The 13,634-nt window shown below is 40.5% G+C and overlaps 1 protein-coding gene across 7 annotated transcripts in view; it reads right to left on the reverse strand.

Annotated features, from left to right (window-relative positions):
• The window catches only part of sox6 (SRY-box transcription factor 6), a 151,802-nt gene extending 148,124 nt beyond the window's left edge, over window positions 1–3,678 (reverse strand). For 4 of the 7 annotated variants that reach the window (XM_072659803.1, XM_072659802.1, XM_072659799.1 and 1 more), the window contains exons 1-2: window positions 3,254–3,678; window positions 411–521 (exon numbers count right to left, since the gene is read on the reverse strand). The gene's annotated coding sequence lies outside the window, so the exon portion shown is untranslated. Of the gene's footprint in view, window positions 1–410; window positions 522–1,142; window positions 1,180–2,164; window positions 2,382–3,253 lie in introns of those variants that run through there. The other 3 variants (XM_072659796.1, XM_072659797.1, XM_072659798.1) reach the window with 3 other exon arrangements.
• Window positions 3,679–13,634: the final 9,956 nt, after the last annotated feature.

A 13,634-nucleotide genomic window follows, 5' to 3' on the forward strand; every position in this document is an offset into this window, starting at 1 on the left:
GACAGGAATTTCATATTTTTCAGCGTGGAATTTATGAAACAATACGATGCCTCGGTCTTTTTTTAAAATAACATTCAAACTATTTTAGCTATGCCGACCTGAAGCTTCAACTAATCCTGAACAAGCTTCATTTTATTCTGCCTTCATGCAGAAAGAAACCGAAACAAAAATAATGACACATTTTTTTCACACGGGCTACAAGCGCCTGTTAGTAAAGTGCCAGACGAGAGCAGAACTTAGGGAAACATCATGAGGGGGAAAGACAACCTCAAGCACCGATTGTAAAAGTTTTTAGCGGCGACCACACGGCCGTGTGTTATCTAGCGGGAGGGTTCCTGGAGCAGCCGAGGTTCGGCTCGGGAGAGGAGTAATTTAGACAGGATAGAAGAAGTCCACAGCGCTTCACTTACTGGCAGCATAAGCGGTGGCGAGGCGGCGATTTCCACTCGGATCCAGTCAGGGAGACACGAGGCTGCCGCGCGGACCCCACAGGCTCCTCCCCAAAATCCACGCGCGCAAACCTGCAAAAAACACACGCGCGCGCGCTGGTCAGTGGAGAAATTAAGCCACCTTAGTGTCTTATTTAACCTAAGAAAAAACATCGAATTGTTAAATATAATGAGGTATAAAACCTGGGCGTGATTTCATTTTTAAGCGAGTGAAAAGTCACCAAAAATAGTCCCTGAAATAAGTTGCGTGCACAGTACTGATTGGGCTATTTATTTGGTAACGAGTCCATTCAGCGCAGTACTTCTGTAAAGTGCATGTGCGTCACTTAATCACGCAGTCCCCAATATTTATGTGTTTAATTAATTAAAAGGTCTTTATTAACGGATGTTTAACCCGGACACTTGCATTATTATATCTTTCAATTATTTATTTATTAATTCATTTATTTGCTAAGAGCTGTGTGTGACAATTGTGTATGTGTGTGTGCGTGTGTGTCTGTCCGTCAGAAGAGAGTCCTGTCGTCCTCAAACTCACACTCGCTGCACGCCAGAGGCACTGAATGAAGTATCTCTATTGAGAGCTCCAGACAGTGCAGCACATCCGTGTATAGCAGTCAGGACAATGTGCTGAATGGGCAGTCTAATTATAAACGTGCCATTTGGACTTAGCGTTGGGCTCCGGTGGCACCTTACCTTATGAGGGGAACTTCCACTCGTAGCTAAACAGCAACTGTTCAAAACAAAATGCCATTACGGGATCAGCTTCAGACCAACAGAGGGACGAGTCGAATAGGAGGGGGGATTGTTTTTCAAACAGCCCCTCTCACTTAAGACAAGAATGTATTATTAGACACCGGCTTATTCTTAACAGAGTCACAATTTCGGAGAGACAGGGAAAAAAGAAAAGATAGAAAAACGAGCGAAGTTAAGCTGTGTTTAATTAAGGTGTCAGATTGCAGCCCTTCAGGAGAACAACAAGGCTTTGTGGATTTTTTCAAAGGTTTTTAAGGAAGAAGAAGAGAGGGTGAAAGTGGCTTATTTGATAAAATAAAAGGAAGTGTGAAAAAAATATTTAAAGCGTTACAAACAGAAATCCTCCCGTTGTCCCACGTAGGAGTCTGTGTGAGGAGAGACTGAGCTGAAGATGCATTCCCTTTGCTTTTTAAAGGCCTATAAATTCCGAAACACGCCGGCGTGCGATGGTGCTTATTAAAATATTATCGCCTCGTGTCCAGGAGCAGAAAAGCGCTTATCTGTGTGTGTGAGTGCGTGTGCTTTTGGGGAACACCCTGCAGATGATGAGCTATCTCTGTCACACACACAAAGTTCACACACACTCAGGCGCTCTGCACTGTGGTTGTCCTCCTGCTACCTTTAATGCGCAGTGTGTGCAGAAATCTCAAAAGCAGCTGGTTATGCACGAGCAACCTATTTTTAAAAACCTTCACGTGAAGCAAGAGTCCTTATTTGAAAAGAATAAATAATAAAAACAAATACTAATACTAATTTAAATTTATTTGAAAGTATAACGGGTCGCAGATCAGCCTTTATTGCTGAAGATTATTATTTAAAAACTGAATAAATACTTTCGCCAAACTTTATGTTACAAGTGTTAGCGCAGTGTTTATCACTGCCGTTACCGCTCGCGGATTAAATAAACAGCTGATAAAATGAGGACACATAATAAGCCTAATAGTTTGTTGGAGTTCACTTACTTTCCAGTCTTATCGCCGAGCGTTTCGGAGCAGCTCCCTTTTTTCAAGCCGGGAGACTAAAAGAAGCCCTGCTTGTCCAACGTGTGTATTGTCTCTAAATGGACCTGCCTTTGGATGAGCACTTCATTTTAATTTATGACTTATGCATTCTTCTAAGGTCAGTCTGCGTGACCCCGGGCGAAAGTGAACTCGGAGAGGATTTCCACGCTCAGTCCGGCCACCAGCCACACTGTCTGAGGAAAAGCAGCCGGATGTGGCTCACCGCATTTTAAAAAACTAGAAAAAAAGAAAAGGAAGCCTGATCTAAATGACTCAGATGTGTTTTTTGGTAGATAAACTCACTGTAATCGCGTCGAAGCCGAAGCAGTTGCTGCTAAGCCACCGACATTAGCAATGAACAGTACCGCTGTGTGGACACAAGTGAAATTGCCTCCCATGGTAAGACGCTGGATAACAACGCAGCCTCTCTGGCGACTAACTCGGAAAACGTACCTAGCTATTTATTTTTTAAAATGTCGACAAGACGTTGAACAGCCACACTAATTAGATAAGCCGTTCTCGACCTTACATTTAGCTAAACTGATTTTTGTCTGGGTCTTTTTTCTCGCTTTCTTTTCTGAGCGTGCTGAGAAGGAGCCTCCTGCTGCCCGCTACATTAGCAACAGCCCAAACAGGCTCAACATGACAGAGCCGCGCAGTGCTGAAACTTCAGCTAACTTTTAAACGGTGGACTCTCGGTGTGGAAACTGGTACTCGAAAGCGAACCCGTCGAAAGCTCCTGAACTCCTCGGCACATGGTTTTACGCGTTTAAAAGGTCAGTTCTGTCGTCAAACGTGTTGTTGGGAGAGAAACGACAGCGCGATAAACAAGATAAAGAGCGGCGAACCAGCCGAACATAAACAGCCGAACACGTCGTCCGAACCGTTGCTGTGGCGTTGTCGTGGTAACAGTGGCGTACAGGTACAGATGGGTTAGGAAAGCTCTACGGCGATGTCGCTACAACACGTCATGAAAACGGACACAAAAATGTTATTAAATGGCGAGAACAACACGGAACAACAGGTCAGAGTGGGTAAAGAAAAGTTTACCTTTGACGTGAGCCGGGTAGGAAACGCTCTGAAAACGGCTGGTCCTCGCTGTATCCCGTGTCGGCGTTAGAGAAGTCAGAAAACTCGCGCTCGTCGCGAATCTGTGAAACTAAATTCTTAGCGATCCCGCTGGCCGTGCTGGGAATCCCGCTCCGGCTGCGAAAGTTGTCCCCTGTCAGAAAAAAAACTGCTGTAAACTAGTCGTCGGCGTTTGTCTCTTTTCTCTCTAGCACTCTGCACGTGTAGGAGAATCGAGAGAAGGGCGATGGTTACCGCTGTCAACCTTGGCAATCAATGCGAGCGGCCATGTCGTAAGTATTCAAAGCATTTCCCGTCGCGCAACATCAGAAAGTGAGTGAGTGGCCAGGGCATTGATCTGAGCAAGGCGAAAGAGGCAGGGCTCCCCCTCCCACACGAGGGATGCATGAGAGAAAGAGGGAGAGAGAGAGAATATGAGAGTGTGGAGAGAGAGAGAGAGAGAGAGAGAGAGAATAGGAGGCTTCGGCGGGGAGGGGTGAAGTAACGGCGATTGTGGCCAGAAAAAAACACACACAGCTTAGCTGATGCGTTAACATCACTGAACCAACTGCCTCGAAACTCAAGTCTTATAAAATGTGTACACTCTAGATTTAGTTTTTGTATTTTTCTGCCTGTTCTACGCTCAGCATTTTAGAAACAAACTAGTCAATAGTAAAGTTTTAGGCAGTTTATGGACTGTGTTACCTCGTTACTTTCCGTGTTTGGGTGATTGTTTAAAGTTATCTTCTCCTCAGCACTCGGTAAAGCGAGTCATGGCTAATTTAGCCACAGGCACAGACACAGGCACAGACACAGGCACAGACACAGACACAGGCACAGACACAGACACAGGCACAGACACAGGCACAGACACAGACAGATATAAAGTCTAGAGCAGGACGGCGTGGCTCCAGCACCAGGCAGGTAGAGCAGAATTTTTTAAAAATGTTAAAAGACGACAAATTTCTTCCTTGTAAGGTAGAAGAAAATAAGACTCGGTGATGTGAAACAGAAGAGAAACTAGAGAGCGTCGTGATGGTTCAGTGCAGGAAAATCAGCAGTCATCCGTTTTCTGAGGTACATTTTCACTGTGGGTTATTCAAACATGTACGTACACGTTCAGCAGGTCCAGTAGTGACACAATAAACTGAACTTACGTGGAATAATTAAAAGTATGGAATTCAAAGACGGTAAGTTTATCTACTATATCCATCATATTATTATCTACTAGCCAGCAATATCTACATCTTTAGATTTTTCCCTGGAAGCAACAGTGAACTTGAGGGCTCCTTTAGGTCACTGTCAATCAGAACACAGTGGGGTGTCGCTACAATCGAAACAGTTATTGTGACATCATGATAGGTGACACGTTCGTAAAACATTTGAACGTTTAAATAAATAAATCACAGAAATGTCCGATATTTTCATAAAAAATATTTCCAAGTCTTCGAAATGTCTTCTAAAATAAAAGCAGTGCTATTTATTTTAAACTGTATTTTATTTAACTAACGAGCTTTCAACGGCGTAAAATAAATGAGCAATCAATAAATTGCGTAATATTGTCTAAGTTCGTTTAGTTCGCTATAATTATGCGACGTTTGGACCACCGAGTGTTTTGTCATTGATGCGGAAACCAGTCAAGCTCGTTCTTTTTATAGCATCGTAATGTCTAATGTCGAAGTAATTATTATAATCAACTTGCCAAAAATGCTAAACTCTCAAAAACGCGCCGGGGCATCCACTGCTCCGTATTAAAGTTTGAGAGAAGGGTTTTATATCAAAACTTCATAATCCAAATGACACAAATGTCGACACATATTTTAAACATATAAAGAATAAGCAGCTTTGAATACAATAAAGTCAGTCCAACAGTATCTTACTCACATTCAGGAGCCCAAACTCTTCCAACCTCTGTCTGAAACTCAAATCAGCTACACCCTTGTGGACTGTGGTATCAATAGCAGTAGAAGTGAGACGGTTTTGAAAAGGAAATTAAAAATAGCATGAGCTGCCCAAATCAATCTTTAGTCAGGTCCTGCTTTCCTGAACTCACTTGGTCTATGACTGATTAACATAACAGCCCTTTTAATATAAAAGAGACTCTATATCCGCCAAATGAAATAATACATTGTAGTAATAGAATGAGGTACTTACAATTACAGGGACAGATGCAGAAGAAAATGCTGTTTGTTAACAGAAGAGTCACACAGGGCTAAAGAGAGGGAAGGGGGGAGGGAGGTATGGAGAGAGAAAGAGAGGGAGAGAGAGAGTGTGTGTGTGTGTGTGTGTGTGGAGTGGAGTGGAGCAGATGAAGAGAGTATGTATGCTAGAATAGCTATCCTTTCGCAACATCTCATCACATCTGCTCGGGCTCTTGTCTGTCTTTCATTTTCACATTTTCACATTCCCTTTGTTCCTGAGAAAAATCATATCCACACGTCACATCTTCATCCCCAGATTCTATGTGCACCAAAAAAGGGATAAATTATTCAAACAGAAGCATCGCCTTCAAGGCAGCAGCAGCAGCTCTTTTTTTTTTTGCACTTGAAACTTTTCCCTCTCTCCGCAGCAGATGCGCTTTAGCTGACACGAAAAAAAGAGATTTTGAAAGTGCTGGAAGTACAATGAATAAAGTCAAGAGTTTCTTGTTTGTTTGTTTGTTTTTTGTTTTTATTGTTCTAAACGGCTGATCCATATTTCGATGACATAAATAGGAGTGGATTTCCTATTTAGAGCTCATATTCGTGGTGACATCAAACCCAAGCAGAGCCTGCTTTACAGTAAATGTACATTTTCTTCGTTTTCTTCTTTTCTTTGTACATTTTTCTTAAAGGATTTAACACTAAAACGGGGACACACTACACTTGTACGCTCATGGGCTTTTTCTTTTCTTGTTTCCTTTTTTTTAGATGAAGCATTATCAGTGTAAAACTGGTAAAACCTATAATACATTTCCAAAAGTCTTTTTCTAATTGCTCTTATTTCCGTCTTGTTATAGAAAGTCGACCACAAGGGGATTTCAAGCGAGCATACTTCAATAAACCTTTATTTCTACTGCAGAGATCGTGAATGACAGACGATGTACATGATATACGGGTCTCACACGCCACCTATCGTTCACCGGCAGAACTGCAGGTGATTAGTGTTGTGTAATGGAATGCTGTTAAAGCAGATGTTGAGGCACGGAGCGGATGGTTGGATTGTAGCTTGCTCAGGCTGTATTTTTCTGTGATGATTTTTTTGCATGTTCCAGAAAGACAGATGCTGCACGTTGTCATACATTCTTTAAAACGATTCTTCAAGGATTCTTTAGTGTTTATTCAATATAAAACAAAATCTTCTTTATAGTTCTTTATAGTTTTTAATACTAGACTATATAAGTAAACGTTTCAAGTATATTAGACCTCTATTATTAGACCTTTAGACAAATACTGCTATAGCATACTGGAAGAAACACCAGAGAACTGAAGTGTCACACATACACCCTTAAAAATAGTGTCTCAGAGGTTCCTAAGAAAAAACAATGACAATTCAAAGATCCATCTGAGGGCTTAACTGGTTCTTAACCTGGTTAAATGATTAATCATATAGAAGGAAAGCACTTGTAGATGGTTATATATTGAATATTTAAAATGATTATTTAAAGCATCACACATCAAGGAACCCTTTTCAGTACTAATTGTTGTGTTGCTTAGTGTGGCCAATATTGTAGCATTCTGCTCTGCAAATATCCTGCAAATAAATCAATACTATTATAAAGGTCATAAATTAGTGTAAAAGCTGTTTTTCTCTAATCTAAAGAAGTAACAAAAATGTATAACCTGAATAAATGACAAAGGACAAAAAGATTAAAGGTCAAATCCATAAATAACACATTTACTTAAAACACACACAATTTACTCCAGCACATGTATCAACTACTACAACTACTATTTACAACTACAGATTTCTAATTGTTTAAAAATAAAAAATCAGCTCGCTATTTAACTAAACTATCCCCCTCCTAATGATTACACAGTAAGTTCTAAGCTTATTGGCACTGTCCTTATTCATTACTCTGGGGGACTAAAACCGCTCCCATATAGTTGTGTCCAACCTTTTGAATAATTTTAAGAACAGAAGGTCATTACTGGTCTTTTAAAGCTGTAATTAATGGTGTGTGTACCACTGAGGCAGAGGGTTTAATGCCTATAGGCCTGGTCTGGAAGAATGTTCCCGTCCAGCTTGTTAGAGAAGGAGGCAGCATGCATCACATTAGCATATCGCGAAAGGCTTTGATACGTCACGAAATGCAGGCCTACTTTATTAATATTTTAAAGGGGCCTGCATAAAAATCAACATTTTTGTTACATTAAATTAACATGTGTTCTTCTCCCATTCTGCATGTTTAATTAGAGTGCGCTCTTCTGTCAGAAGAAATATGAAGACCGCCATATGATTTGTCGTGATTACTTGAGAACCAGTGAACAACACTTCACACAAATATATTTGCCTGGTACTTGCACATGCCGTATATGGAGTTTGCTTAGGAAAAGCTCCATTAAACAGTCTCCATGCATCTCAATAGCAAGGGACAGAGAACACTGTTGTGTATACAAGCACCGCAGTCATAGACACTGTGCCTCATTAATGGGTAATGTTTCTTTTGAGAGGACCGAAAATATGCACGTCTTATTCTGAGGCAGATTTGACACTGCTGGCTGAGGAAAGCTACCTTGCAACTGTATGTGAAAGGAATATCTGTATTCTTTCAGACGGAAAAGAATGCCCTCATTGTCCTGTAAGGGAACGGTCATAAATTTCCGCATCCATTTTAAAGTGCACCTCAGCAAGTAAATCTTCATTCAGTTCGCCCAACAAGGCAGCCACGGGCTCTCAATTCCTTTGAGCATTTTTAGCATTGCTAAAAGAGCTCGTAAAAAGGGAGAAAATGACAAACTGCAACCTATTATGTGGCGGGAAAAACAGGAAGAGAATGTCAGTGGTTGGAAAAACCAATTCATTATGACATTTTGTGATTTGGAGACTTTATAAACATTTTAATTATGGATAATCACTACATGGGAGGGACATGTGTGTAGCATATTTAACCTTTGAAATAAAACAATAATGGCTAAAAACTAGCAGGCTGTTTGAAGTTGAATGGGCCAGAACATTAGCATTAGTCTGCTGCTGGTTTAGTCGTTAAAAGCCAGCACAGAAGCCTGCCGTTCAGTCAAACTCCCCCTCTCCAGAAATATTTCCCTGGCATCCATCTAGTGAAGTTCTGATACTGTCAAAGTTTCAGGATACCTCTGGTATTGATGTTTCAGAGAGATTCAAGGGTTTGGTGAGTGTAAATGAAGCACTTGAGGCAATGAAGGCCTTTTCTGGTAACACAGAAAACCTCCTCACTTGCTCAGGCCCTCCCCGCGGCATGACACTGCAAGCCAAAGGCTCTAACACACTGACCTGGTTCAAATGATGTGCATCAGTTACTCCTTGAGCCAGCACAGAAAGACACAACAGACGTACAACCACTGTACTTAATTATTCATGAAGGCAGAGTTATGCAATTATCTTGCACGCCATTTGCATACATGAACATTCTTTGACTCCCAACTGGACCTGCAAAGTGGGACACTCTGTTCTCATTAGTTGACCTAAATCCTTACTTGTTACTCCAAATTTCATCAAAGTTAATTTTTTTCTCTCTCTCTCATCAGTATCTAATATTTCCTTTCAAGCTAACAAGGATGATTGGATTAATTATGTTTACGTATGTGAGGCTACATCCCCTTAATTACATAATGATGGAGACCTCCAGCATCTCACATTTACATTGTAGAGATATGCTATTTATGTACATCTTTAAAGATTCTTATGTCCACATAAACACAAGCACTGAATTCTTTTTGTATTTAGTGCTCATATTTTCAAATATTGGCAACTTTACAGGAGAACCTTCTTAACTTTCAGTGGAAGTCAATCTAAAAAGATGTTATTCCAAGTCATTTTTGAGCATTCCTATTGGTTAATTTATCGTGAAATTGTGAGACAATGTATAGAACAAATGTAAGATATAAATCATGTCAAAAAAGGCAAAAGTGGAGATAAAAGATTTTTGTCAGATGATCAAACGAATAGTCTGTTTATACTACAAATCCTTCTTATTGTATAATTTCAGCATTGCTGCAGATTATTGACAATTAAATGACAAACAGATCAAATAGAAACTGTCCAAAATTACTTGTTTTAAAAACTTACACTGTATACACAAAATCTTTTTTCTCGTTCCAGCAGCATCAGTCATTGATTGATTAATTGATTATATTATGGAGTGATATTTGTATGTAGGCACTGTCCCAATTCAAATAACCAGCTAAATCTAACAGCCAGTAAATTATACTTCTTGTACGAGTCCCTTGTTCACAACTTTGCTTGTATTGATTAGTATTAAATTGCTCACCTTGGCAAGCAGTCTAAATATGAGCTTTCACTCCTAGCTGTGAATATTATGTACTACAGCCATGCAAACTAGCCAGTGTGTTAATGCACTCACTGTGCACCATAGAGTTGTCAGCACTTACACAGGTTAACAGCATATACATTTTTAACACAGAACAACAAATGTCTTAGTTTTTTAAAATGATTCATACAGTGTAAAAAATAGACATACATCACACTAATATTTGGTTAAATGTCCCTTAGCAAGTTGCACCTGGACCAGACGCTTTTGGTAGCCATCAGCAAGCTTCTGGCAGAATTCTGGTTGGATTTTTGACAACTGTTCTTGGCAGATTTAGCAGAGCTCAATTAAATGTGTTGGTTTCTTGGCACAGACCTGACTTTTAAGCACAGTCCACATATTTTCAAAAGGTCTGAGGTCAAGACTTTGGGAAGGCGATTTTAAAAGCATAATCTTAACTTGTTTTATTCATTACACAAACACCTGTGATAATTGTGTCCGATTTCAACCATCTAGCTGATGGTTAGAGGTTATGCTGAAGAATACTGAGGTAGTCCTCTTCCTTTATTATTTCATCCACTTTGTGCAATGTACCAGTCTCACTGGCAGCAGCTCTAGAGCATGATGCTACCACCACCGTGCTTCACTGTGGCCAAACAACTTAATCTTTGTCTCATCTGAACATAAAACATTCCTTTTCTTCAGATTTTAGAGCAAGGGCTTAAACTTGTGTTAAAATGCATTTTGGAACCACAGAATCAATAAAGCAGTAAAGTGAATGTATATTTTGGACCCTGTATATATCTGATATATCTTTGTGTTAATGTCCCCTAAAAAACAATAATTTTCAAATGAATCCCTGAAAGCCCAACCTGCCATGACATTCATGTCCGTGATGAGTGCGAGTAAAAACACAGGTTTACCAAACAGGCTTGGGTGCAGATTTGGCTAAACCCAAGATAGGCTGGTGTAACAACTGCAACTAAAAGAAGTGGGCTTTTTAAATCGAATTTAACCACCAGAAATATGACTTCACCTGAACTGATCTGTAATACTGGGAGACATACTGAATTGCATATTACAGCTGTTGTATAATGTACATTTATCTGTTAATAAACTGAGAAAGATATATATTGTTGATACAGACTGACATTAGTAATTAAAGTATTGAGTAAAACTCCCTAAGACGCATATGAGGCTGGGAGCTCACAAAGGGAGTGCTCTCACATAAACTCTAGGTGAGCCTCATTAAACACCTTCATCAATGATTAATTGGCAGTTTTCGCAAACACAGCAAGAAAATGCAGTCGGCGCGTTTTGTTTCCATGCCCCGAGACAGTGCTCTGCCTTAATTTGAAGTGAAAGGTGCAGCAAAGAGGCTTCCCCAAGTTAAAAGAACTGTTAGATCAAATGAGGGACTCAAGGGCATTTACCTCAGTCGTGTTTACAAAAAGCCCGATTCACTGTAGGTATTGTAAAAGCCAGGCATTTATAGAGCGTTAAAGCGTTTTATTGTTTCGTTGAACACAGCATTTTTACGTGCTCAAAGGTAATCATTTGTGTGTTGAGCTATTATTTTCCCTCTCATCCTCGATCCCTTGCTGTCTTAGGCTTCAGTGGAAGACACTGGCTTCAGTGAATGTCAACGTCTTTGTTGTCAAATCAAATAAACAAAGGCAGCTTGATGTTTCAGATCATAAGTAAATCTCTCCTCTGATACACAAAAGGATCTGTAGTGGTTCTCAAAGGTATTTGCCGCCTGCAGTCTCTCTCAGTTTTATCCATTCTTTTGTAAGATATGCAGGCGCCTGTAGACAAGAACACTCCATGATGTTGAGCAGAGCTATTTAATAATTCTTCTTCCTTATAAAAGTATTTATAATAAATCAATGGCGATAAAACGGCATAAGATACCATTTTTGATTCAAAGTAGCTTTTGTATTAGATCCCCAGCCTCCCCTAGGTGAATGCATAAGTTGGAAGGAATCCTGCAGTGTTGAAAGCAGAGCTTCGAAACAACACATGGTATCCTTAAACAGAGCAATTGTCTGCCTTTGAATGGAAGGTACCCGGATAGATATGAAATAATGAATTTCTGATGGCACGCCTCAAAGCTGCTTGTTCGGAGCCTGCTGTGCATATCATTGTTCCAACTGGGGTAGCGGTATGCACAAGAAAATCACGAGTGGAGAGGCTTCAGTGATGGTGTTAAGAGAGAAGAGAACAGGGGAAAGGAAAACCCAAGATGACGGAGGCTGGATAGAGAGTATAAAGGTATTTGAATAAGGTCTGCACCAATGGGCCCCATTAGCACATTTTTTTTTTACTTCTGGTCCTGAACTCGGTGTCATAGAGCAACATCATGCAGACTGAATTACAAAGAAAAAAGGTCAGTAAGAATATTTAATGAAACATGAAGGTGAATCATTTAACCTACTAACAGTAGTAGGTATGGTAGGTTTCAGTGTCAAGGCCAGTCATTTTAATAAGCGAGCAAAAGTATGCCTTCTGTGTGAAAGTCACTAGCATATGGCAAAGCAGTATAGGTCTGACAAAAGTACAACTATTACTGAAAACACCTTTAAGCTGCAGTCCTCAGACACTGAGTTTAAGCTTTCAGAGAACGTTTTTGTGCCATATACTGACATCCAGTTTATAAACATCAGATATAAGGGCCCTTGACCCCTTGAACTTCAAATTGAAACTCTGTTGTATTTCAGCATCAAGTCTGGAATTTTCTCCTCTGGGTTACTTCTTTAGTTTCACAGCTGTGCACACGGCCTTCGCTTCCTCTCAGGTTTGACTTTTGTCAGCTTCTATCAGGAATGCAAGAAGCAGACCCTCAAACTCATCAAATCTGTCAAACTCACGCTTGTGAGTTCGACCCTCCACTCCGATGATGGCAAAGGGGTCCTGCGCTCAGATTGGTTTCCACAGCTCAAATTTCACCACCGACTCAGTGGCCTCCTGGGAGATGGAGTCATTTCAGGCGCTCCCTGAAAAGCATCTCTGCGAGTCACAAATGTGACAAATTTATGGAGACTTGTGGGGAAATGCTGCACTTCACACTAATTAATTCAGTCGTTCCTAGACATTCAGTAAACAGTCACCATTAATTCACAAGAGAGTGTTTAGGCTCCCCTCCACCTCGCCCCAGTCCATGTCAATATTGACAAATGGTCTGTACTAAACTGTAAATTTAATGGTAATGCTTGGCATGGCTGCAAGAGCACATGGCCAAGACATTGTAGATACGGACTATTGCCACAGTTCTACGGAGGGCTTCTCCGCAATCACAGGGATGAATACACGGAACTGTACTTTTTCCAATCTTCTCAAGGTGACATTCTTTCGTTTGCATGAAGGACGCTGACAGTATTCAAAATTCAAATGCAACAGCTAAGCCCCCAACCCACTTCACTTTCAAGGAAATTTCCTTTTGCCTCCCGGCCTATTCATAAATGACTTGATTAAAGTCATGAATACAATGGCATTTGTGATGTGACGGCCCATTGAAATTTCATCACAGTGCAAATGCTGAAATTGAATAAGAACAAAGATAATATTTTTCTGCCCAATGCCACTGACTTCTTGGTCTATGGCGCCTTAGCACAAAGCGACAAGTTGCTTATATACTTTTCATTAGAGCTCACCTCTTTGAATCGAAGTGAAACATTCCGTAAAGGATTAATGTGTTAGTCACTTGGCGCGTTTAACAGAACAGGACGGAATTAGCATAATGGGCCCTTTTTGCATTCTCTTTGAAGTTCTGCAGCGTAGAATAACAGATGTATATGAACCAGCAGCCAAACATCGATAAATGGAAATGCCACAATTCTCAGAGGATGGGCTTGGGTGGATTTCTGCAGGAGGAGGGGAAAAAAAGCAGCCCATTTATTGCAAAATAAGCAGAAA

Source organism: Salminus brasiliensis, chromosome 17 (assembly GCF_030463535.1).
Source record: "Salminus brasiliensis chromosome 17, fSalBra1.hap2, whole genome shotgun sequence".
NCBI classification, from domain to species: domain Eukaryota; kingdom Metazoa; phylum Chordata; class Actinopteri; order Characiformes; family Bryconidae; genus Salminus; species Salminus brasiliensis.